Below are 23,646 nucleotides of genomic sequence, written 5' to 3' on the forward strand. Positions count from 1 at the left end.
TGTATGTTATCTGGATGAATAGAACATACAGTATGAAAGAATAAAGCCTGGAACTGTGTATTTGCATTTACATTAAAAAATAATATTTCAATTATGTAATCGCAGGAAAATACATTGGCAGCACAGGATAGCTTATCTCTAATGATAAGCAGTATATGAATGTTCATGAACTCTTATAAATGTACAAGTGGTAAACAATGACTTTGCACCAAATTTACATATTATTCCCATGTGTAAGTACAATATCCACTGCAGATGTCATTGTACTAGGCTGTGGTAAACACACTAATCGTCTCTTATCTGCTCTTTTTCTGTCCCTCCCACAGACATATAACACCTGGCTCCTTAACAAGGTACCTGTCACTGGTGAGAGACAGACTGTCAGGTGAACGTAGCTCTCATATGCTTAGCACTAGCGGTTAATGTGGACAGACAGAAAGCTGGCAAAATGGTCTGATTAATAGTGAAAGGTAAGGAGCACATGATCCTCGGAGAATAGAATGTGTATTTTTATCTCTGCACACAGTGATATGTATTTGCATATGTGGGACAATGACTATAGATGTCTACATTTGTTAGGATATTCATTATTTAAAGAGTTAGCTCAAGTTAAAGCACCTTGATGCAATAACTCAGGAAAAGTATAAACTCATTGCAATTTTGAGAAATTTTGTTGCAATAATTTGCATTAAATTATAATTCAATCTAAATGCAGATTTGAACCTTCTCCTTAATATGGGATAAATGCATCTACTGTATAGGTTGTCTCCTACAAGAGTCTGCTGTACACGTATGGTGATGTTTCAATGACCAACTGTTTAAAGTGTGTTTTCACACCCTTTTCTTTTTTTTTAATGAATTCTTTATTTGCACAAGGCGTCATTAAAATCACACGCACAATTGTACAGACTCAAAATATACAATACAATAAGAAACCAGATGACATGTTGCTTAAGCTTTAAATATATTTCCTAAAAGTAAATTTTTTACGTATTGACTGCATGACTGTTGGGGCCCTCGTTGGATCAGACCTGTTGGCTCCTTCATCCACCCCTTTCCCCCTCCCGCCTGTTTACACTGTTTTCAAAAAGAGGAGAGAATTGAGGTAATTCTGCTAACAAACATCGAATGATGCGTTGTGGGCTCTTCATGAAGGATGCCAAAACCATTGTTGAGGTTGTCTCATCAATAGCACTTTTTGGACGACCACTCCGTGACTTGTCAGCCACAGTCCCAGTTTCTCGGAATTTGGAACATGACAGTGTTATGTGAAATTGGAGGTCTTTCTTGGTGTCGGTTGTTAAAATCTACAGCAATGACAAGGAAACTTTGTTCTCCAGACATCAAAATTACCTCAATTATCTCCTCTATTGTCAAAGCCATCTTCAGTTACCTACAACAAAAAAGTGTTGTAACTTTTGAACCATAACTGCTATTTCAAATCTATTTGCATCAATAAGCTTTTCAACAAATTCTGATGTTGTTTGATATGTTATACCACCTCCTTTCCATTTGAAGAAACTAACTTAGATTCAAGATGGACGATTTCAATATGCCGCCCATGTACGGTACATACCCTAAAAGATAGCCCACCACACCCATACCTTACTGGAGTATTCAGTTTTCCCATTTTTTCTGAAAAGTTTTTGAAACAAAAGGGTGTACTGCAACTTGTAGCTGGTATGCTGACTGCATGTCTTCTTTTGTGTGTCTTGAGAAAGGCCCTATTGGTCGAAACGTCGACTATTTACCAAAGATTGTGATGCACCAATAAAAGTCTTTTACATTTATCTTTGCCTGCTGAGTGCCCTCTGCTGGGATTTTTTGATCTTGCATACCTGGGATAGATAGATAGATAGATAGATAGATAGATAGATAGATAGATAGATAGATAGATAGATAGATAGATGTAAAAAATACAAATACAGCACTCACCTAATATGAGCAGATCAGCCTCTTCTCATCGCTCTGGATGAGTAAGTCCTGGGTTGCGCAGAGACTGCACAAAGTGAATTTTCGCAGCTCGATATACACATGAGATTGTACACACTTGCATTGAGAATTTACACTCCCCCTGGAGGTGGCGACTATCTGATTGCAGGACAGCAAAATTAGCAGTCCAGCGATCAGATCTGAATTACTCCCTTGGTCCTTTCCGGTGAATTTTTGTGACTATATAACACAGGCACACAGGTAGCTGCATGATCTTTGTCATGTGCCGTACTAAAGGTACATATCTATCTATCTATCTATCTATCTATCTATCTATCTATCTATCTATCTATCTATCTATCTATCTATCTATCATATATACATGCAGTATATGTGTTGTGCAAAAGCGGCAGTGTGCTATAAAGGAGCCAGTAGCGTTTAGTTTGCAAGCCTGGCGAAGTTATGCATTTGAAGAGTAAAAAGTATGTTTTACCTGCTTGATGAAAATACTGTGTCTTTTTACTTTTTAACGACTTCTTTTCTTTTACACAGAGAGGCACTGCACAAATCACACTGCTCTGTGCAGGCTTCTGCAGAACATGCTGCTCACAGCCAGGACTTTACAATTGGGGCACAAACACAGCTGAACACGCACACTATTAAACAAGACTAAACACAATTACATACACCATTGGAAAACACAATTCTATCAAACACCGTAAATTAGAGTGTTTGATCTTCAAAAACTCTCACGCATCCCAGACATACTTGCCTACTCTCACGGAATGTTCGAGAAGCTCCTGAAAATCAGGTAGGGCTTCTGGCTCCACGTAGGAGAGGGCAAGTCTCACAGCCAGCCGCCACCTGCCCGCACCCCCCACCCCCTCTCAGCCACACACAACCACCCACAGACAGGAGGACCAATTACATGATTTGCGGTGAATTGTGACATTGTGGCCCCGCCATCTGCCTCACAGTGCCTCTAATCTTGGCATTGTGTAATGGGGGCGGGTCCATGATGATGCAATTTATGGACTCGCCCGCTCCAGCACGCCCCTAGCTAGCATCACCCCCCTCCGTCACACCCCCAGTATGCCGCCCCACGCCATGCTCTGCTGTCTGCCTCCTCCCAGAGGAAGTGGCCAGAATATACGCAAACATGATCCCAGCAATGCCAATCGTGTTTAAACTCGGACTAAGGGCCTAATTCAGACCTGGTTTCTGCAATGGCAGTCATCGCAGGCTGAAGCCCTATGTGGTATGCGCATGCGCAGCGGGCGCACTGCACGCGCTCACACAGTGAGATGCAAAAGCATCTAACTGGTGTGATCACCTCTGCCTGATTGACAAGCAGAGGCGGTCACAGGGTGGTCACAGGGCGGTCACGGGCGTGTTTGCGGCATTGGTGTGGTGCGGTCCGGACAATGCAGGTATGTCCGGACTGTTGCCTAGGCAGGACACGGTGGCTGTGTGACGGCACACGCACCCGCTGCATCCCAAAACATGGCGGGTAGCCGCCTGCCTCCGCAGCTAGGCTGTGTAGCCTGGGAGCTACTCGCCAGGTGTGAAACCTTCACCGCTGTGCTATGCTTTCATTCCTCTGTGGGGGGGTTTGATCGTAGATATGGGGTTTTTCGCACATCCACGATCAGCTTTGCTGTAGGCCCTAAACACGATTGTTAGTAAATTTGCCCCAAGATGTTTCTATGATTTGGAGCACCAGGCCTAAACATAGGAATATAGTAAATTACATATTAAACTGTAAATAAGTAATAATACAGATGTCCTCCAGAATAATATCAGGTTCTGGGTGTTTATAGACATATTGTATGTCCATTAAGGTCCACTTTGCGTTTTAAGGCGCCCGTAACTTTATTGTGATTACATAAACCTTTCTTAAGCTAGCTTATCACTAAAATAAATTGACACAACACTGAAATAAAGACACGGACACGGTAGCTGGAGTTAAAGGTCAGACGATATTTATTGATCGCTGACCAACTCTTTAAACTATAATTGTAATTGAAATGGAATTAATTTAGATTGTAAAATTAAATTTAGATTGGAGGATGGCAAAGGAAAAGCCGCTACCAGACACCAGCTCCAGTCACCTAGATGAAAACCACCAAACAAAGGAGGGGAGTACCCAAACCCCGCCTCCTTCCTGCATAACCCGCATTGTGCTGGCCTCACCACTCTTTTCTCTGGCAAACGTTCGGTTCCCGCAGGGGAACGTCTAAATGTCCAACCGCAAGAGAAGGACACACCTGCTGTCCTTCTAAAGAGGGTGCCCCACAATGACCACTTATGCCTGTTTGACCGCTGGTTGGTAGCGACTTCCCGCCAATCTGGCTGTCAATAGCCAACTGAATAGAAATCAACAAATCAAAAGTCAATCAGGGCGGGCGGGAGGGCATCCGATAAAACTGGCAAGAGGAAGACTGAGGCACATGACCCTGCCCTATATACTCTCCTGAGACCAACCCCTTACAGCTTGACTGACAACCCACTGATCCTATAGGAAAAACCCACCGGAAAATATGATCTGCCTAGCAACTGCTTAGTCATAAAACAACCAATCACAAAAAGTTGGGCTCTTATATGGCCTCAGGCTTATGCAGCCTTCAGCTAATCTAAGGCGCCCATAACTTTATTGTGATTACATAAACCTTTCTTAAGCTAGCTTATCACTAAAATAAATTGACACAACACTGAAATAAAGACACGGACACGGTAGCTGGAGTTAAAGGTCAGACGATATTTATTGATCGCTGACCAACTCTTTAAACTATAATTGTAATTGAAATGGAATTAATTTAGATTGTAAAATTAAATTTAGATTGGAGGATGGCAAAGGAAAAGTCGCTACCAGACACCAGCTCCAGTCACCTAGATGAAAACCACCAAACAAAGGAGGGGAGTACCCAAACCCGGCCTCCTTCCTGCATAACCCGCATTGTGCTGGCCTCACCACTCTTTTCTCTGGCAAACGTTCGGTTCCCGCAGGGGAACGTCTAAATGTCCAACCGCAAGAGAAGGACACACCTGCCGTCCTTCTAAAGAGGGTGCCCCACAATAACCACTTATGCCTGTTTGACCGCTGGTTGGTAGCGACTTCCCGCCACCAAAGGTTTACAAAACCGCCACCGCCATCCGAACAAAACAATAAGAACAACTAAGAACAACTAAAGAACCCTAACGAAAAGGACCAAAAACATCTTCCAGGAAAACCTGCACTCCGTCCGGAGAAAGGTGAACCCCATCCTCCTTGTAGAACTGCCTGTTACGCAGCACAAGTAAAGGATGCCTGACAGCTACTCCCCCTATGGCCCTAACGAACAGAGACACCGCCGAATTCACCTTCTTGCGAGCTTTCTCCAGAGCTGAGAAACGCACCGCACCCCGCCAATGAAAACGCAGAACTATCTCCGACCAAACAATACAGATTCCTGGCCAGTGACAACAAATCGCCACCAAATCCACCTTAATGGACAAAATTAAATCTATGCCCTTAACTCGGCCCAAATCATTGCCACCTAAATGCAGGACGATACAACTGGGGCGACCCCAACTGCGCTCACAATGAAAAAGGATCTGCAACAAATCACCCCAAAGCATGCCCCTGACACCTACCCAACGCAACTCTCTAGCTCCGAAAACATCAGCCGCCCTAAGTGCCATGGGATGCCTCGCCGCCCAAAAAACATAAGAATGGCCCACCAGCCACACATGCTTCCCAAAATCAACGACAGCTGAAAAAGAAAAACACCCTAACATCAGAAATTTGAACATAAAACATAGGTAATGCGTTAATGCAATAACAGAAATAACCCAAGTGAAGGAGAAAACTCAAAAAACCTTCCGTGGACCTTAAGAGAACAGCCAATTGAAATTAGGCCCCCTCGGAGGAAAATGTAAAAATTCACTTCACACCCTCGATTCCTGAACGGTAAGCGTTCAAAAACCGAAGAGTAAACAAGTTTTTGGGTTAGCGCAACAGGCGCAACTACATCTTATCATAACGGACATAGGACTTATAGGAGGCAGACTTCCAACGGCCCAGCTCCCGAATAGCCGCAGGGGATGAGCCCATAGCCGCTGCATGGGTAGCCGCCCCAATCCGAAAGGAATGGGTACCGAAGTCCTCCCCGCGCAAGTCTAGCGACTCCAAACATTTCTTAAACACTGCAGCAAATTGAAACTTCGTCAGCGGGCCAGCGTGGGCATGCACCAGCAACTGGTCGCCCCCTGAAGGCCTCAACTGGAGATACTCCTGTGCCAACCTCAGCGGGCACACACTCGCCTCCTCCCGGGCCTCCAAGGACACCCAGCGACCCTGACCTGTTTGATCTGTCTTGGACCGCACAATCCTACAGAGCAACAGGCCATCCTGCAGGCGCACATTGCCGTAAAGCATACCGGAGTCACGAGATGCCATACTGCACGCCACTAACTCGCTCACCCGGAAAGCCCCAAAGAAAGCTAGCGCAAAAGAACATCTAAATAGAGCCACCTCGAATTCCAAGGTCGCAATTTGAGGCAGCACACGCAGCAACTCCGTTAGAAGTTGCAACGTCACGGGTCTACGGGAGTCCGCAGGTACAGGACGCATCCTAGCCCATCCTTTAAGCGCTCTGGAAAGGACAAAAGACCCGGTGGGGTCCGTCATCACGTGGAGCCGAGAGTGAAAGGAAATGCCTGCAAGGGCAGCAGACATGGCCACTTTTGACCTACCCTTTTGATAAGGGTCCCAAACAAATGCCATCAAAACGTCAGCCGGGGACTCACCTGCCACACCGTACCTACTTTGAAAGGCCGACCAATCACGCCAGGCCGCATCATACGCCCTGAGCGTGGAAGGAGCCAACGCACACCTGGCCAGAGCAGCTAACCTGATTCGACAATCTGCCAGACAGAAGGTGGGCACGGTAAACCCTCCGCCGCCGCACCCGGAACCAACGCCCGGAACTTATCAAATTGAAACCGAGACAATGCATCCGCAATTCCGTTGTCGATTCCGGGAACGTGACGGGCCCTGAAATTAATATTGCGCCGCAAGCAAACTAACACTAGATGTCGTAGAAGCCGCAAAGCCTGAGGAGATGAAGAACGCTGATTATTGATCGCGTGCACCACCCCCAAGTTGTCGCAACGGAACAAGATGTCCCGATCCGCGAACTGGCAGGCCCACAACTCAGGAGCAACTATGATCGGGAACAACTCCAGCAAAAGTAGGTTCTTGGTGAAACCCCGTGCCACCCAAGAGGCCGGCCAAGCAGCAGCGCACCATGCCCCGGCAAAAAATGCCCCAAAGCCCTGACTGCCCGAAGCATCAGTGAACAACTGGAGCCGACTGTTGGAACAACAAGGAGGAGGCCACAAAACCTCCCTGTTAAAGGATACCAGAAACGAAACCCAAACCCGCAAATCATCCCTGATCTCGCGGGAAAGGTACACGGTGTGATGCTGCCGGACTGTCCCCGCCATGGCCCGTTTAAGTTTGCGACAGAAAATCCGACCCATGGGGATAATCCGACACGCAAAGTTGAAAGAGCCCAGCAAAGACTGTACCTGCTTAAGCCGAACTCTGCACTTTCCTAAACAATCGTGAATTAAACCCAACAACTTCCGCACTTTATCGTCGGGGAGGCGACAGCAGCCCGCCACCATGTCTATTTCAATTCCCAAATAGCTAAGACAACTGCAGGGGCCCTCACTTGTCCTGCGCGACGGGAACTCCCATACTTTCAAACAAGGACCTAGCCACCGACAGAATATCGCCACAGACCGAACTTCCCCCTGGGCCAATAAAGAGAAAATCGTCCTGGTAATGGGCCACCCCGGGTTGCCCGGAGACAGCATGGACGCACCAGTGCAAAAACGTGCTAAATCTCTCAAAATAGGCGCAGGAGACTGAACAGCCCATGGGAAGACACCGATCCACGTAAAATTCGTCCCCCAATTTGAAACCCAGGAAACGCAGGGAATCCGGGTGGAGGGGAAGGAGCCGAAAAGCCGATTCCACGTCTAACTTTGCCAACAGGCCCCCCGGACCACAGTCCCGCACCAAGCGCAGAGCGTCATCAATCTTTGGCCGGGTGACCGGCCCCGCACGACTTACATGAGTGGCGAAAAAGACGATTAACGCCCCTAGTGCATTTACCTTCGTTGTAGGCAAAACACTTGCCTTTCCCCGATGACCGTGAACCCGAAACCCCGGCCGCCGCGGGCTTCTTGACCGCGGCGTCTGGAGCGGGCTTGACCTGCTGTGTGACCTCCAACCACACCTCAACATCCTTAAAACCCGCGGGCAGAATGGAGTTGCCATCCTGATTACGACGGAATTTCTCGTCGTAGTCCCGCCAAGCGGAACCCTTGGATTTTAAGTACATGTCATGTACCAAAAACAGATATTTGACCAAATTGGGATACTCTGTGGGTCGCGATTCGGTGTAGCAAGCCGTAAAAACCAAGAAACCCCGCAGCCACTGGTGAAAATTACGGAAAGCACTCTCGCCCACGCCCCCCGGCTTCTTAGCCGCCTCAAAAGCCTGCCGCATCTCATCCGTAAGGGTGAAGATGTCAACGTACTTTCCCTTCCTGATTTTTTCCCGCATCCGCTTGCGAACCCCCCGCGTAACGGCCGTATTGGCGCAATGAACCATCTCCGTATAATGGGGGAGGGGTCGGGGGGAACTGCCGACGCCGCCTTCCGCGATTCCTTAGCCACGCGCCGCGCAATAAGCCTAGCTAGTTTACGCGGGCGCCGCGGAGAACCTGAAGAAACGCTGCTAGAAGAGGAGGAAGAAGTGCTAGAGGAACAATGGAAAGTAATAGCAAGCTCACCTGCACCTGAAGGACCCGGAACAGCGCCGTCTGTCGCACCCGCCTCCGGCGGCGGTGGAACATCTTCCATCGGTGCCGCGGCCGCCGCCCTCTCCGACCTCCGGCCCCTCCGCGACGAAGACCCGAAACCTGCTATCACCTGAGAGGATGAAACAGAGGGGACAACAGGCACAGGAGAAAACAGCGCATCAACAGCAATGGGGGGAACCGGCGGGAGGGGGGGCAAAGCACCGTCGCACGGCGGAGGGGGGCCAACGGGTAGTGGCGGGATAGTACCCCCCGCGGCGGGGGACGAAACAACGTGAGGGAAGGCAGACCCGACCCCCGTCGCGCCATCCACGGTGTAGGAAGGAATCCACGCAGGAGGTGGAGGGTGCCCGGCCGACACCTGAAACGCCGACGAGACCGGCCGGAATGGCGTAGGAGCGAGGGGCGGCTGCCAAAACTGGGCCAACGGGTTCGTCCCAGCCCGGGAGGACCCGGCATACGAGCCCGCCAAGGCAGGGAGGGGGATCGCAAACCGGGGGCCACCGGCCGACCACGTGGGTAGGACGCCCGTGGCCGAACTGGCACCATACGGGTAAAAGTGCGGTGAGGACGAAACCGGGAGGCCCGTGACAGGCGCTCCGGAGGACGTGGGTAACGCCTGCGCAACTGGCCAGGGAAGGCCACCTGTAAAAAACTGTCCCCCGGCAAAACCGTGGGGCGCGGCAAACGATGGAGGAGGGCCAGGCAGGTGGAACGCAGCCGCCATAGACGACTGCGTCGCCACCAGCTGCACTGTCCCCAACGGGCCGGGGGGAAGAGCCTGGAGCCCGACGCCCGGGGATGTCGACTCGGGAACATAACCAGCGAGTGACCGGGACCCAAAAGAAAACGCCCCCGCTGCGAGATCCCCCGCCGGGGAACCCAGCACCGGAGTTGCCCGGGGGCCCCCGGCGTGACGCCCTGCGCAAACCCCACCCCTTGTAGTGTACTGGGGCCCGCCCTCACCAATCCATCCCCAACCATGCATACGGGGGAAAACGGCCCCCCCGCAGGGGAGAGCCCATCCCCAGCCGCCCGTGCAACAGAGGTCACCGGGTCTCCCTGCAGCCCCAACACATATTGCCCACCCCGCAGTGTGCGCCCCCCCTCGCCCCCCGCAGCCCGCCCGCGGACGCCAGGCACCACGTGGGCGCCCGCGCCGCTGGCCGGAGCCGCCGGCAGGAGGGGAAGGGGAGCCGAGCCGCAGCTAGTAGCGCCGGGCGAGAGAGCCACCCGGTGCACCAAGGCCTCCGGGGACGCCTGCGGCCGCGGACCGGCCGAGTCGTCCTCCGCAGCAGCACGACCCGAGCGGCCGCCTGCCACGCGATCACCGCTGGCGGGGGCGCGGGCGTCAGCGGCCCGACCCCGCCGCGATGCAGCGCCCGCCGGGATCAATCTCTGTGGGGCCGCGCTCCGGGATCGCGGGCGTGGGGTGCCCGCGGCTTCCACAAGGCGGCGGGAGGGGGGGGGCGGATCGGCGGGGACGCGGCATCCTAAAGCAGCAGAACAGGGGGTACAAAAGCAGGGTATGCACTAAGCAGCATGGGAATACTGAAAATAAAAACAGTAGCAACAGCACTAAACCTCAACTTTATAAAAACAAAGGGGGACAAGATTGACACAATGGAAGATCAATGTAATATACTTAGCCTTCCTGGGCCATCCGATAAAACTGGCAAGAGGAAGTCTGAGGCACATGACCCTGCCCTATATACTCTCCTGAGACCAACCCCTTACAGCTTGACTGACAACCCACTGATCCTATAGGAAAAACCCACCGGAAAATATGATCTGCCTAGCAACTGCTTAGTCATAAAACAACCAATCACAAAAAGTTGGGCTCTTATATGGCCTCAGGCTTATGCAGCCTTCAGCTAATCTTAAATGAAAATCTAGATAGCAAAACAAAACTTCAGTTTGATCATGTATAATGTTTATAACTGTAGGTAGCTGGATGACATGTTTAAACCTACAGTAATTGTGTCTTTCTGCAGCCTGCAGCTATGTTGCAGAGAAAATTGGAGGGCTGTGTCTAAAGAAGGAAGAGGATGAACCTCCAACCCAATTCTCTGCCCCCGTGGTTGTAAATCAGAAACCCAGTAAGTATCACAGCTTCAGTGAGTAGCCATTTACTATATGTGAAGAACATTACCTATAAAAAAATAAATTAAAAAAAACCCAAAATACAGGAAACAGTGATAATTGAAGAGGTAATATAAGTTTTATTGAGAATATGCTGCAGGATTATTTCTGTATATTATATCTAGTATGTGGGCAAATTTTTGTAGCATCATGGGTTGGTTTAGGGAGAAGGCAAAGATTCTAACTCTATGGCCCTCATTGTTACCAAATAAAGACTGCATTTTTTCTGATTAACTTATTTTTTACCCTGTACCATTTGGCTTTTCTTTGTGTTTTCCTTTAACAGAAGCACTGAGGGGTGTTATTAAGTACTAGAAGAAAGCACTTGGCACTACCAATGCTGGGCTTCCTGCACAGATCCTGCTTGAAAAGCAGCTGTCTGATGCCAATAACCAGATAGTTATAGCCAGGGCTCGCTCCAGGTCTACTAGCACCATGAGAAGAATTTTTAACGTGCCCCCCTTCCCCCCTTAATGCGCTCCTGGGAAAGTGGGTGTGGCCTCAAAACTACTTACACGTAATGCCCCCAGTAGTGCCAGATACACGTAATGCCCGCAGTAGTGCCAGATACACATAATACCTCTAGTAGTGACAGATACATGTAATGCCAACAGTGGTGTCAGATACACGTAATGCCCCAGTGTTGCTCACTGCTGCTGGGCATCTGCCGACGCTGCTGCTGGCCTGCCACTGCTGCTTGTGTCTGAGGAGAGGGTAGAAGAGCGCAGCGTAAGCTTCTCCTGTCCCCATTTAAAATATGGCACCAGCTCGTCAGCCAGTCAAAGCTCACGGTCCGGCAGCCAATCAAGAGCCGCCTCTGGCAGTCCACAAGCTCTGATTGGCCATATTAGAAATAGCCGGGCGCCCTTAGTAGCCCGGTGCCCCGTACTGTCGCTCCTAAGGAACGCGTCTGGAGCCAGTCCTGGTTATAGCAGAATACATCATGAGTACTGCATCTGCTGGGAATATTAGCCACCCATATGGGCTTTGCTTTGTATACTAGTAACCAGAATGAATTCTGCAAGTGAAATAGGACACAGAAGGGATTCAGTTTTGTAAAATAGTGCAAAGGACAGGGTTTGTATACTTGAAACTAGAATGGGGTCTGTTGTGCATATTTGATAATTCTGTTTTATATACTATAATTGGAATGGGCTTTGTTTCATATACCAGTCACCATAATGGGCTTTGTTCTATATAGCACCACAGTTGACACCTTTGTACTCTGCCCATAAGAATGAATTCTGCTAAACAAAGTACCATATATATATATATATATGCATATATTTATATATGTATATATACACATATATAGTGAGGATCTAAGGGCGCTATAATATAGTACTGTAGATCACATCAATATAATATACATAAAGACAATATGAACTCAATTTTAGTATTTAATGCATAAAAATGTCAACACCACATAAAATCACAGTGAAGATTATCAAGATTTTATCAAATAGACATTCAATTGATACGATAATTCTCTGTCGATGGGAGTCCAGATTGGACTTAATGCTTGGGACAGTTCTTCATTTTAGAGCATGTTGCACAGATGGATAACAGTACTTGAACAAAACCCAACACGTTTTGTCCCTTTCTGGGACTTCCTCAGGGGTATAGTTTCTAAGTAATAAAATGCAGTCACTAAATGATGGTTTTAACTACAAATCCACAGATTTATATCCAATGTGACTATACATACCAATTGCCAGAAGTTTTGAGAAAATCCTGAAGGGCTATAAATCTCACTGTGTATATCGGTAAAAAAGGTGTAAAACCTAATAAATAAAATAATATAATAAAAAATCTGTATGAACTCTATATTAGGTCTCTGAGAAATGTTAGGAGATGGAGGAATAGGTACGGGAGGAGAGGAATAATACGTACCAAATGGCTATATCAGATGGCTTAGTATTAAAAATCCATACTTAAATGGAACCCATAAGAACCATATTACAGTCAAGTAAGTGACCTTTATTAGGGAAGAAAATTCAGGACATTATAAACCAAAACCGTGTCGGGAATATTATATTATATATGGTGGTTTATTACAACATACCGTGATTTTTATACATACCGAACTTAGGTGTATGCAAGGTCTAACCCTGACTCTATGTAGATGGATAGTGACCCAGTTCGTATAGAGACCACACCGCGGTTAGTCAACCTAGAATAATTGATGGGTGGTTTATAATAGAAACCCCAAAAAATTCCCAATTATAATGTATTATTCACAGTTTGGTAAGAACATAAGGTTTTTTTATTTTTTTATTTTATTTTATGGGCATATCTTCCAAGGAGAATTCAATGCCATCATTATGCTACCTGTGATGATTGTGGGCTTAAGTTTAGCTATTTTGTGCTTTGGGTGCCATGGCTACCTCCCACAATACAAGGATATGCTGGTTACTGGTTAACTGACAAAAAATGAACCTTAGTGTGTGTGTCTGTGTGGTACTGATAATAATAATTTTGAGAAAAAAAGCAGAAACATCCCCCAAACAAAACAAAATAAAAAAATATCAAAAACATAAAGAAACAAAAGGTATCATCTGATTCTATGTTTTTCTATGTCGGAAGGTAATGTCTGAATCATGCTGTAAAATTACCAATTATTTTGAATTCTAATGACTATAGAAAGGCTTTTCAGGGGTCTACGCCAGAGAATAGATCTAAAAAAAAAAATATAGTTGTAAAAAACAAAATATTCAAATTCCTATTTTAGCCCTCCATCATAAAAATATTTCCAGTATTCTAGTCTCACACACACTCCACATGCTGGTTCCTTGGACTGCAGAATACAGTATGCTTTATTATTTTCTTTTTTCTTCAACTTGCAGACCTGTAACATGATAGTGGGTGTTATTAGGAACTGTACAGTGATATGGAGAAATGTGTGGATGGCAGGATAAAAAGGGACATGTAGATGTTGTTATGATTCTGATACTTAGGTGAGGGGTGATCTTATACGGTAGGACCTGAATACCGGAACGTAATGCTGGGAAAGGGAAACGGAATGGGAATAGCCCCTGGCACCCTACCTCCGTTGTTTTACCCGTGCTGTCAATTCACTCTTGCGAGACTATGGTTTCTTGGGCCCATGGCAGCCGCGTTTGAAGGGCGGATTAAGTCTGCCCAACTCCGATGCCCCCTCAGGTCTTAAGGAGAGACAAAGAGTGAACTGAGACAGGGTAATTACAAGGGGCCCTCTAACTGAAACAACCAAAGCCAGGGGCTACTGACTAGCCTAAAACGAAATGTATGTGCGGCTTGCCGCCAAAGGAAAAGAACAACAAAGGAAATGCTGTCCACACGCCGACACAATACTTTTGTGTATCGGCGGTGACAGCATAAGCAGAACCCTCTGCAAAACACCAGTGACAGATATAACCAAGGAATACAGCGGCCTAGGCCGACGGACGCGGCAGAGCCGCTACTCACGGAACCGGTACAAATACTGGCAAACGGACAGGAACCCCCAACGCTGCCGACACAGACTCTCAGAACTGGAGGACAGGCAGAATCCCAAACGACAGACCGGTGGACACCAAGAAGCCAGAAACTCGACCAGGCATAGGCAAAGCCACAGGACTTCTGGACAGGAACGCTTCACGGCAGGACACGGGATCAGACACAGGAATCGACACAGGGACTGACACAGGAATCGACACAGGAAGCAGCTAGACAGACACTGCTAGACAGGAGCTCAGGAACTGGCAGGAACAAGCTCAGAACTCAAGCAGACTGGAAACCTAGAAATATCACCAGCGTCTGTGAATTGCACTCAGCCAGCATATAACAGAGAGGCCTAATTAATTATGTCATGCAGCAGCCCTGTTGCATGACTCCAAACTGACAAGATGCAATTAGCAGCCAGGTGAGGCTGAACACATGGGAACAACCTGCAATTACACAGACTCACCACGGGCAGCAAACAAGAGTATTCTTAAACAGAGCAATGGGAAATCCTGGCCTGCAAGACAACTTATAAACATAAAATAGGAATGAACCACTACCTGTGGTTCATAACAGTATCCTCTCCTTAAGGGTGAGATCCGAGCACCCCATGACACCCACGGGGAACATAAACAGAAGTATAACATAAAATACATAACCAAAATGCAAAATGGAAATGAGCCACAGCCGTGGCTCATAACATTACCCCCCCCCTCCTCTTGAGGAGGGGTCAAAGGACCCCAAAATTCAGACTATCCAACACAAGGAATACAAAAAAAAAACCTGACACACTGGTCTAACAGACAAGAAAACAGAAACAAGCTGTAACAACAGCTTGTAACAGTGCCCTCCCCTTGACGGTGGCCACTGGACACAAGACAAGGAAAAAAAAATCTTTTTTTTTTATATATCAAGGCAAGAGTCAAAAATTATTTCTTTTTCTTCTTCTTCTTCTTCTTTTTACAAAGCTCTTTAGGTCTGACCAAGGTAATTCCCCAAACATTGTCTGAACTGATGGTACCACCCAGCAAGGCTGCATTCAAATCAGAGATAGGTCTCTTACCCTTGGGAGCTGAACTTTCAGGCAAAGTACAACTATTAGAAGAAGACAGAAAAGCACATCCTGCAGTTAAAAAACAACAGGCTGAGACTCTTGTAGCGAGTCTACAGTATACGGTGAACTCTCAGCAGATAAGATGAGTGACCTAGAGCAAACTGAACCAATTTCTTTGGAACCATATCTTTTAATAACTGCATCACTGAATGCTGGGGGATCCTGAAGAATGGGATCTTCAGCTTTCATTAGGCTGGTCGCCCACTCAAATGGCTCTCCTCTAAAAGAATAAATCAGATAGAGCACAAGGTTCTCTGAAGTGATGCCCAGAAATGGTCTAGACAACATAATGATGTAATAGTGTTTGTAAAGCGCCAGAAATTGGACTAAGTCCCCATCAAAGATTATAGATGTTGAGATATCAACAGAGTCAGGATCTTCTTCATTCCCCTCTGACTGACCAGAGTGCTTTGCTAGGACCTGGTCACTATTGACCTTACTCGAGGCTGAGACTTTCTGAACCCCACCTGGGGCAGTGACTTTCTGAACCCCTCCCGGGGCAGTGACTTTCTGAACCCCACCCGGGGCAGTGACTTTCTGAACCCCACTCGGGGCAGTGACTTTCTGAACCCCACCCGGGGCAGTGACTTTCTGAACCCCAGCCGGGCAGTGACTTTCTGAACCCACCCGGGGCAATGACTTTCTGAACCCCACCCGGGGCAGTGACTTTCGGGAACCCCGCTGGGGCAGTGGCCTCCGGGAACCCCGCTGGGGCAGTAGACTCCGGGAACCCCGTTGGGACAGTGGCCTCCGGGAACCCCGCTGGGACAGTGGCCTCCGGGAACCCCGCTGGGGTCAGCACCTCGGATTCTTTTACTGGGACCGAGCCGTCAGCCTCCCCCACTGGGACCGAGCCATCGGCCTCCCTCACTGGGACCGAGCCATCGGCCTCCCTCACTGGGACCGAGCCATCGGCTTCCCTCACTGGGACTGAGCCATTGGCCTCCCTCTCTGAGTCGATAATTATCGAAACTTCTCCCGGGACTATGACTTCTGGGACTTTTGCTGAAGCTATAACCTTCAGAACCTCCACAAATGCTATGCCTCTTAAGTTCTTTCCTGGGGAAGCGACCTCTAGACCCTTCTTTGAGGCTGCGTCTCTCGAGACCCCACTTGGGGATATTACTTCAAAGATCCCTTCTGGGGTTTTGCTTCTCGAGTTCCCTTCTAGAACTATGGTTTTAGATACCCTTTCTGGGGTTGCGCTTTTTAAGTCCCTACCTGGGGTAACAGATTCTGAGACCCCTTCTGGTGTGGAAACCTGAGCTATAATATTTGATGTCCCTCTATAAGCTAGAGCATCGGGTACCGCTCCAGCGCTCTGGGCATCGGGTACCGTTCCAGCACTCTGGGCATCGGGTACCGCTCCAGCACTCTGGGCATCGGGTACCACTCCAGCACTCTGGGCATCGGGTACCGCTTCAGCACTCTGGGCATTGGGTACCGCTCCAGGACCCTGGACAACGGGCACCACTCCAGGACCCTGGGCAACGGGCACCACTCCAGGACCCTGGGCAACGGGCACCACTCCAGGACCCTGGGCAACGGGCACCACTCCAGGACCCTGGGCAATGGGCACCACTCCAGGACTCTGGGCATCGGGCACCACTCCAGGAACCTGGGCATCGGGCACCACTCCAGGAACCTGGGCATCGGGCACCACTCCAGGGGCTTGCAACTCTCCTTCAACAGGAACCTCAAGAGAAGAGAGAAACATTCTCTTTTGATTCCTGAATCTATAATGGGGCTCCCTTGCCCAAGGACCCCAATTATAGGACAGAGAGCTTTTTAGTGTGGGTTGTGTGACAAGTACCTCTGCCACAGTAGAGACAGGAGTAGGTCTTGTATCCTGACTCAACTTGGCCAGAGGGCAAGACTTGTCACCACACTTTGGCTTGCGCAACTCACAGGTCTGCAGATAGTGGCCTAAACCCCCACAATATAGGCATAAGTTTAAGTTTCTGCGACGCAGACGCTCCTCTTCTGAGAGCCTGGGCCGCAGAAAACTTTTAAACCTTTTCTCTTCAATTAAACCAGAGGATTCTCTTGTCACCATACTGTGAACAAGAGTCTCTTTAGAGATAGATGTACTCTCAACGACTTCTGGCAAGATGAGCAAGATTTTAGTCAAAAGGTTTTGCAGTTGCTTTAAGGATTGCTGCAAAACTTCTAGTCGCTCAGGTTTCAAAGCACTGAAAGCAGAGTTCAGGGCTGAGAGAGATGCCTGCAGGGCTTGCATAGTAGACATAGGAGGATTTAAAACTAGACAAGACAAGACAAGGCAAGACTAGACAAGGCAAGACTAGACAAGGCAAGACTAGACAAGGCAAGACTGAATTTTTAAACTAGACAAAACAAGACTGGATTCTAAACACCGGACTGGATTATAAACACCGGACTGGATTCTAAACACTAGACTGGATTCTAAACACCGGACTGGATTCTAAACACCGGACAGGATTCTAAACACCGGACTGGATTCTGCACACTGAATTCTAGACAGGACTGGATCCTAGACTAGACACTGGACTGGGCCAAAAAAGAAAAAAGTTTTATTTCTTTTTTGTGGTATGGCTGGTGATAATGTTATGATTCTGATACTCAGGTCAGGGGTGATCTTATACGGTAGGACCTGAATACTGGAACGTAATGCTGGGAAAGGGAAACGGAATGGGAATAGCCCCTGGCACCCTACCTCCGTTGTTTTACCCGTGCTGTCAATTCACTCTTGCGAGACTATGGTTTCTTGGGCCCATGGCAGCCGCGTTTGAAGGGCGGATTAAGTCTGCCCAACTCCGATGCCCCCTCAGGTCTTAAGGAGAGACAAAGAGTGAACTGAGACAGGGTAATAACAAGGGGCCCTCTAACTGAAACAACCAAAGCCAGGGGCTACTGACTAGCCTAAAACGAAATGTATGTGCGGCTTGCCACCAAAGGAAAAGAACAACAAAGGAAATGCTGTCCACACGCCGACACAATACTTTTGTGTAATGGCGGTGACAGCATAAGCAGAACCCTCTGCAAAACACCAGTGACAGATATAACCAAGGAATACAGCGGCCTAGGCCGACGGACGCGGCAGAGCCGCTACTCACGGAACCGGTACAAATACTGGCAAACGGACAGGAACCCCCAACGCTGCCGACACAGACTCTCAGAACTGGAGGACAGGCAGAATCCCAAACGACAGACCGGTGGACACCAAGAAGCCAGAAACTCGACCAGGCATAGGCAAAGCCACAGGACTTCTGGACAGGAACGCTTCACGGCAGGACACGGGATCAGACACAGGAATCGACACAGGGACTGACACAGGAATCGACACAGGAAGCAGCTAGACAGACACTGCTAGACAGGAGCTCAGGAACTGGCAGGAACAAGCTCAGAACTCAAGCAGACTGGAAACCTAGAAATATCACCAGCGTTTGTGAATTGCACTCAGCCAGCATATAACAGAGAGGCCTAATTAATTATGTCATGCAGCTGCCCTGTTGCATGACTCCAAACTGACAAGATGCAATTAGCAGCCAGGTGAGGCTGAACACATGGGAACAAGCTGCAATTACACAGACTCACCACCGGCAGCAAACAAGAGTTTTCTTAAACAGAGCAACGGGAAATCCTGGCCTGCAAGACAACTTATAAACATAAAATAGGAATGAACCACTACCTGTGGTTCATAACAGTATCCTCTCCTTAAGGGTGAGATCCAAGCACCCCATGACACCCACGGGGAACATAAACAGAAGTATAACATAAAATACATAACCAAAATGCAAAATGGAAATGAGCCACAGCCGTGGCTCATAACAGATGTATGCTTTAAGTGGATTGCATCATTGGTATCCACTTGTCATACAGGAAGTGAGTGCTACACAGGAAGTTTTTGTTAGACAGGAAGTGCTGCTGCAGTCATTATTCAGTATGACTTGCAGGTAGTAAAGACACACTTCAGCAGCTCTCCAGAGTCCTGTGGTGTTTTGCACACAGACCTCTGCCTTTACATGGTATCTGAAATCTGGCTGTATGGCACAAGGTCTTCGAAGAATAGATGCTCCAGTTTTCGATGATGCCATTGCAGACGCATTCAGGAAGGAATGGCACATATACTTTGGTGCAGGACTCTCAAACAAAAAAATATACAGGTATATACAGTACCTTGGCTCAACATAGCTGAAGCTGTTGGCAAAGCAGACACATTTATCTAGGGAGAGCTGTACAATAATGAGTGTCTGCAGGCAACATTGAAGCATAGTGGAGGTTTCTTGCAAGTTTGGGACTGCATTTCAGCAAATGAAGTTGGGGATTTTGTCAGGATTGGTGTCCACAATGCTAATAAATACAGGGCGGTACTTATGCATCATGCAGTACCATCAAGGAGGCATTTGATTGGCTCCAAGTTTGTTCTGCAGTAGGACAACAACCCCAAACATACAGCCAATGTCATTAAGAACTATCTTCAGCATAAAAAAGAACAAGTAGTCCTGGAAGTGATGATATGGCCACCACAGAGCCCTGATCTCAACATCATCTAGTCTTTCTGGGATTACATGAAGAGACAGAAGTATTTGAGCAAGCCTACATTCACAGAAAATCTATGGTTATTTTTCCAAGATGTTTGGAACAGAGTTCCTTCAAAAACTGTGTGCAAGTGTACTTAAAATAATTGATGCTGTCTTGAAGGCAAAGGTTGGTCAAATATTGATTTGATTTAGATTTCTCCTCTGTTCATTCACTTTACATTTTGTTAATTGATAAAGAAAAACTATTAACACTTCTATTTTTGAAAGCATGCTTATTTTGCAGCATTTTTTCCAAACCTGCCTAAAACTTTTGCACAGTACTGTACTTACCTGTGAAAAATGTTATAATGTATAAATATGCTTTTAACACTGCTGTGTAGAGCACCTCTGAGAGTATCCAGTCATATGCTGCCAGATTGAAACTACCAGCAAAGAAACATGATTATGGTGCATTAGCAAATGAGCTTACCAGGGACAACATTCTATGTGGAATTTATTATGATGTTACGTGTGCACTTTTATTACGTGAGAAGGAATTAACACTGGACACTTCTATACACTGCATGAGCAGCCCAGTAAAAGTGCAATGGATTTTAAAAGGCAGTCTAATCATCTAATGTACAGTATGCAACCTCTGGCAGAATGTGCAACAAACTACTCTATGTGGTCTAGTATTTCCTAAGCCTTGGATGGAGATAAAGTGGATGGAGATAAGGGGCCTAATTCAGACCTGATCGCTCGCTAGGGTTTTTTTGCACTGCTGCTAACAGATAGTCACCGCCCATAGGGGAGTGTATTTTCGCTTTACAAGTGTGCGTGTGTAGCAGAGCTGTACAAACAGATTTTGTACAGTCTCTGAGTAGCCCAGGACTTACTCAGCTGCTGCGATCACTTCAGCCTGTCCGGGACCGGAATTGACGTCAGGCACCCTTCCGCAAACGCTTGGACACGCCCGCGTTTTTCCAACCACTCCCAGAAAACGGTCAGTTGCCACCCAGAAATGGCTTTTTCCTGTCAATCTCCTTGCGATTGCCTGATTCTTCGCACAAAACCACCGCTGAACGGTGATCCGCTTTGTACCTGTGTGACGCATGCGCAGTTTAGATCTGATCGCAGCACTGCAAAAAATGCTAGCGAGCGATCAGGTCTGAATTACCCCCAAAGTACCAGCTAACCAGCTCCTGTCATTTTCAAACACAGCCTGTAAAATGGCAGTTAGGAGTTGATTAACAGGGTGGATACCAGGGGGGGAATGAGCCTTTATCATGAGGCCTTACTGTAGACACATGGCCCTATGTGGGCACTGCTATTAGGTATTATTAGGACTGCTGATATCAAAAAAGCATTGACGCAGCTCAGCAGCTAAGCATGTATTTGCAAATAAATGTAACAAATATCTCTGAAATTCTATTACCATAAAGGTTCAGATATTGTTGTGGTATTAGTCAGTGTGCTTGGTGGATACCGGGGGAGGGTGGGAGGACAGGGTGGGAGGACACCCCCCTCTCTGTTTGCTGAATTCTACCAATTCCAGTTCCAGTCCAGATTCAAGTTTTTTTTAGTTCCAGCCTGGATTCGAGTTATTCCGATTCCAGCAAGGATTCAAGTTATTCTGGTTCCAGCCTTGTTTCAAGTTATTCTAGTTTCAGCACGGATTCTGGCAATTCTGGTCCCAAGCCGCATGCATGTCTTCTCGGTCCCAACCAGATTCAAGTTAATTCCAAGCAAATCTGGATTTCAGCTAACCAGGTACAGAGCTGAACCAGGCAGTTCTGATTCCAGCTCAAAGTTATCTGATTTCAGGGCCAGCCTGAATTTCAGATATATTGGCTGACTTCTGTTAGTCTGATAGCTTGTGGCTAATAAAATCATTTTGCACTGGTGCAGGTCCAAGCTTAAAGCTGATGAGGGTCAACCTTACACTGCACATCCAGAAGACCACTGCACCAAGGTGGTCATTCCGAGTTGTTCGCTCGTTAGCAGTTTTTAGCAGCCGTGCAAACGCTATGCCGCCTCCCACTGGGAGTGTATTTTAGCTTAGCAGAAGTGCGAACGAAAGGATCGCAGAGAGGCGGCAATTATTTTTTTGTGCAGTTTTAGAGTAGCTCAATACCTACTCAGCGCTTGCAATCACTTCAGACTGTTCAGTTACTGTTTTGACGTCACAAACACGCCCTGTGTTCGGCCAGCCATGCCTGCGTTTTACCTGGCACGCCTACGTTTTTTCGAACACTCCCGGAAAACGGTCAGTTGACACCCAGAAACGCCCACTTCATGCCAATCACTCTGCGGTCAGCAGTGCGACTGAAAAACTTCGCTAGACCCTGTGTGAAACTGCATCGGCCGTTGTAAAAGTACGTCGCGCGTGCGCATTGCACCGCATACGCATGCACAGAAGTGCCTTTTTTTTTTTTGCCTCATCGCAGCACAGCGAACACATGCAGCTAGCGCCCAACTCGGAATGACCACCCAAGTTCACAATTTAGATGCTCCATCAGAAAACACCCCAGACACCGGTCTCCACTGCAATAGCATTGACATCAGGGCTGAAAAGGGTGAAATACAGTATTTAACACCATAATAGATAAGGAGACAAATAATGCTATCAAAATAGAAATTGACACTGGTGCCAAGTGTAACATCATGTCACATGAATGCCTCCATTTCACAAACCACAGAACACCAAATGACTATCACACTGTGAAGCGAATTGCTTACAGTGATCATACCATGGGTCTGGCCACGTTGCGATCCACACACTTCCAGCTGCAGTTTCATATAGTTAACAGTAATGCTCCTACTGTAGGTTTGCCGGACAGCATAAAACTGGAGTTCATAACTTTAAGTGCTAATGTGCAGGTCATTCAATAGTATGTTCAAGAGTTAAAAGACGGTTCAATTGTAATGCAAACGCCCAGTCACCTATCACATGGGTTTAGATGAGACTGTTTCTCTCTCAGTACGTGCTCCCAGATGTGTTCTTCTCGCCATTAAGGACAAAATTATAACTGAGTTACATGACATGACAGCATTGGCCATCATTGCTCCTGTGGGTGTCAGCTATGGTTGCTGCAGGAAAAAAAGATGTTATGGTTCGCATCTGCATCAATCCTGTGCACAAAGCTTTGAGGAGACCACATCACCCCCTCAGAACTGTGGAGCAAGTAATAGCTGATGTGCCAAATACAAATCTATTTGCCATTCTGGATGCTAAATGTGGATTCTTGCAGATCACATTGGACAAGGAATCATAAATGCTAACCATGTTCATGACATATATGGGCAGGTATGCCTTCCCCCACATGCCCTATGGCATATGCACTGGCAGTGAAGTATTCTAACAATGCATGGAGCATCTCTTCGAGTGACACTATCGTGACATCATTGTGGATGATATCCTCATATGGGATCACACAACATGCACCACTGCAAGGTTCTCCAAAAAATCCCTGACATCTCAGGATCACTGAGGTCCCGTATGTTAGCCATCTACTAACTTCAGAGCTTATCAAACCAGATCCTACCGAGACACTGGTTTTCCAACACATGCCTATGCCGACAGATAAGTTGAGTCTTCAGCACTTTTTGGATATGACCTAC

The 23,646-nt window shown here is 47.4% G+C and overlaps 1 long non-coding RNA gene across 1 annotated transcript in view; it reads left to right on the forward strand.

The window, feature by feature from the left end:
• Positions 1-330: 330 nt before the first annotated feature.
• Positions 331-23,646, forward strand: part of LOC134947557 (uncharacterized) — a 28,174-nt gene continuing 4,858 nt past the window's right edge. Inside the window, exons 1-2 of the long non-coding RNA XR_010182619.1 lie at positions 331-470; positions 10,800-10,904. This is a non-coding gene — a long non-coding RNA (uncharacterized LOC134947557). The remainder of the gene's footprint in view (positions 471-10,799; positions 10,905-23,646) is intronic.

Source organism: Pseudophryne corroboree, chromosome 8 (assembly GCF_028390025.1).
Source record: "Pseudophryne corroboree isolate aPseCor3 chromosome 8, aPseCor3.hap2, whole genome shotgun sequence".
NCBI classification, from domain to species: domain Eukaryota; kingdom Metazoa; phylum Chordata; class Amphibia; order Anura; family Myobatrachidae; genus Pseudophryne; species Pseudophryne corroboree.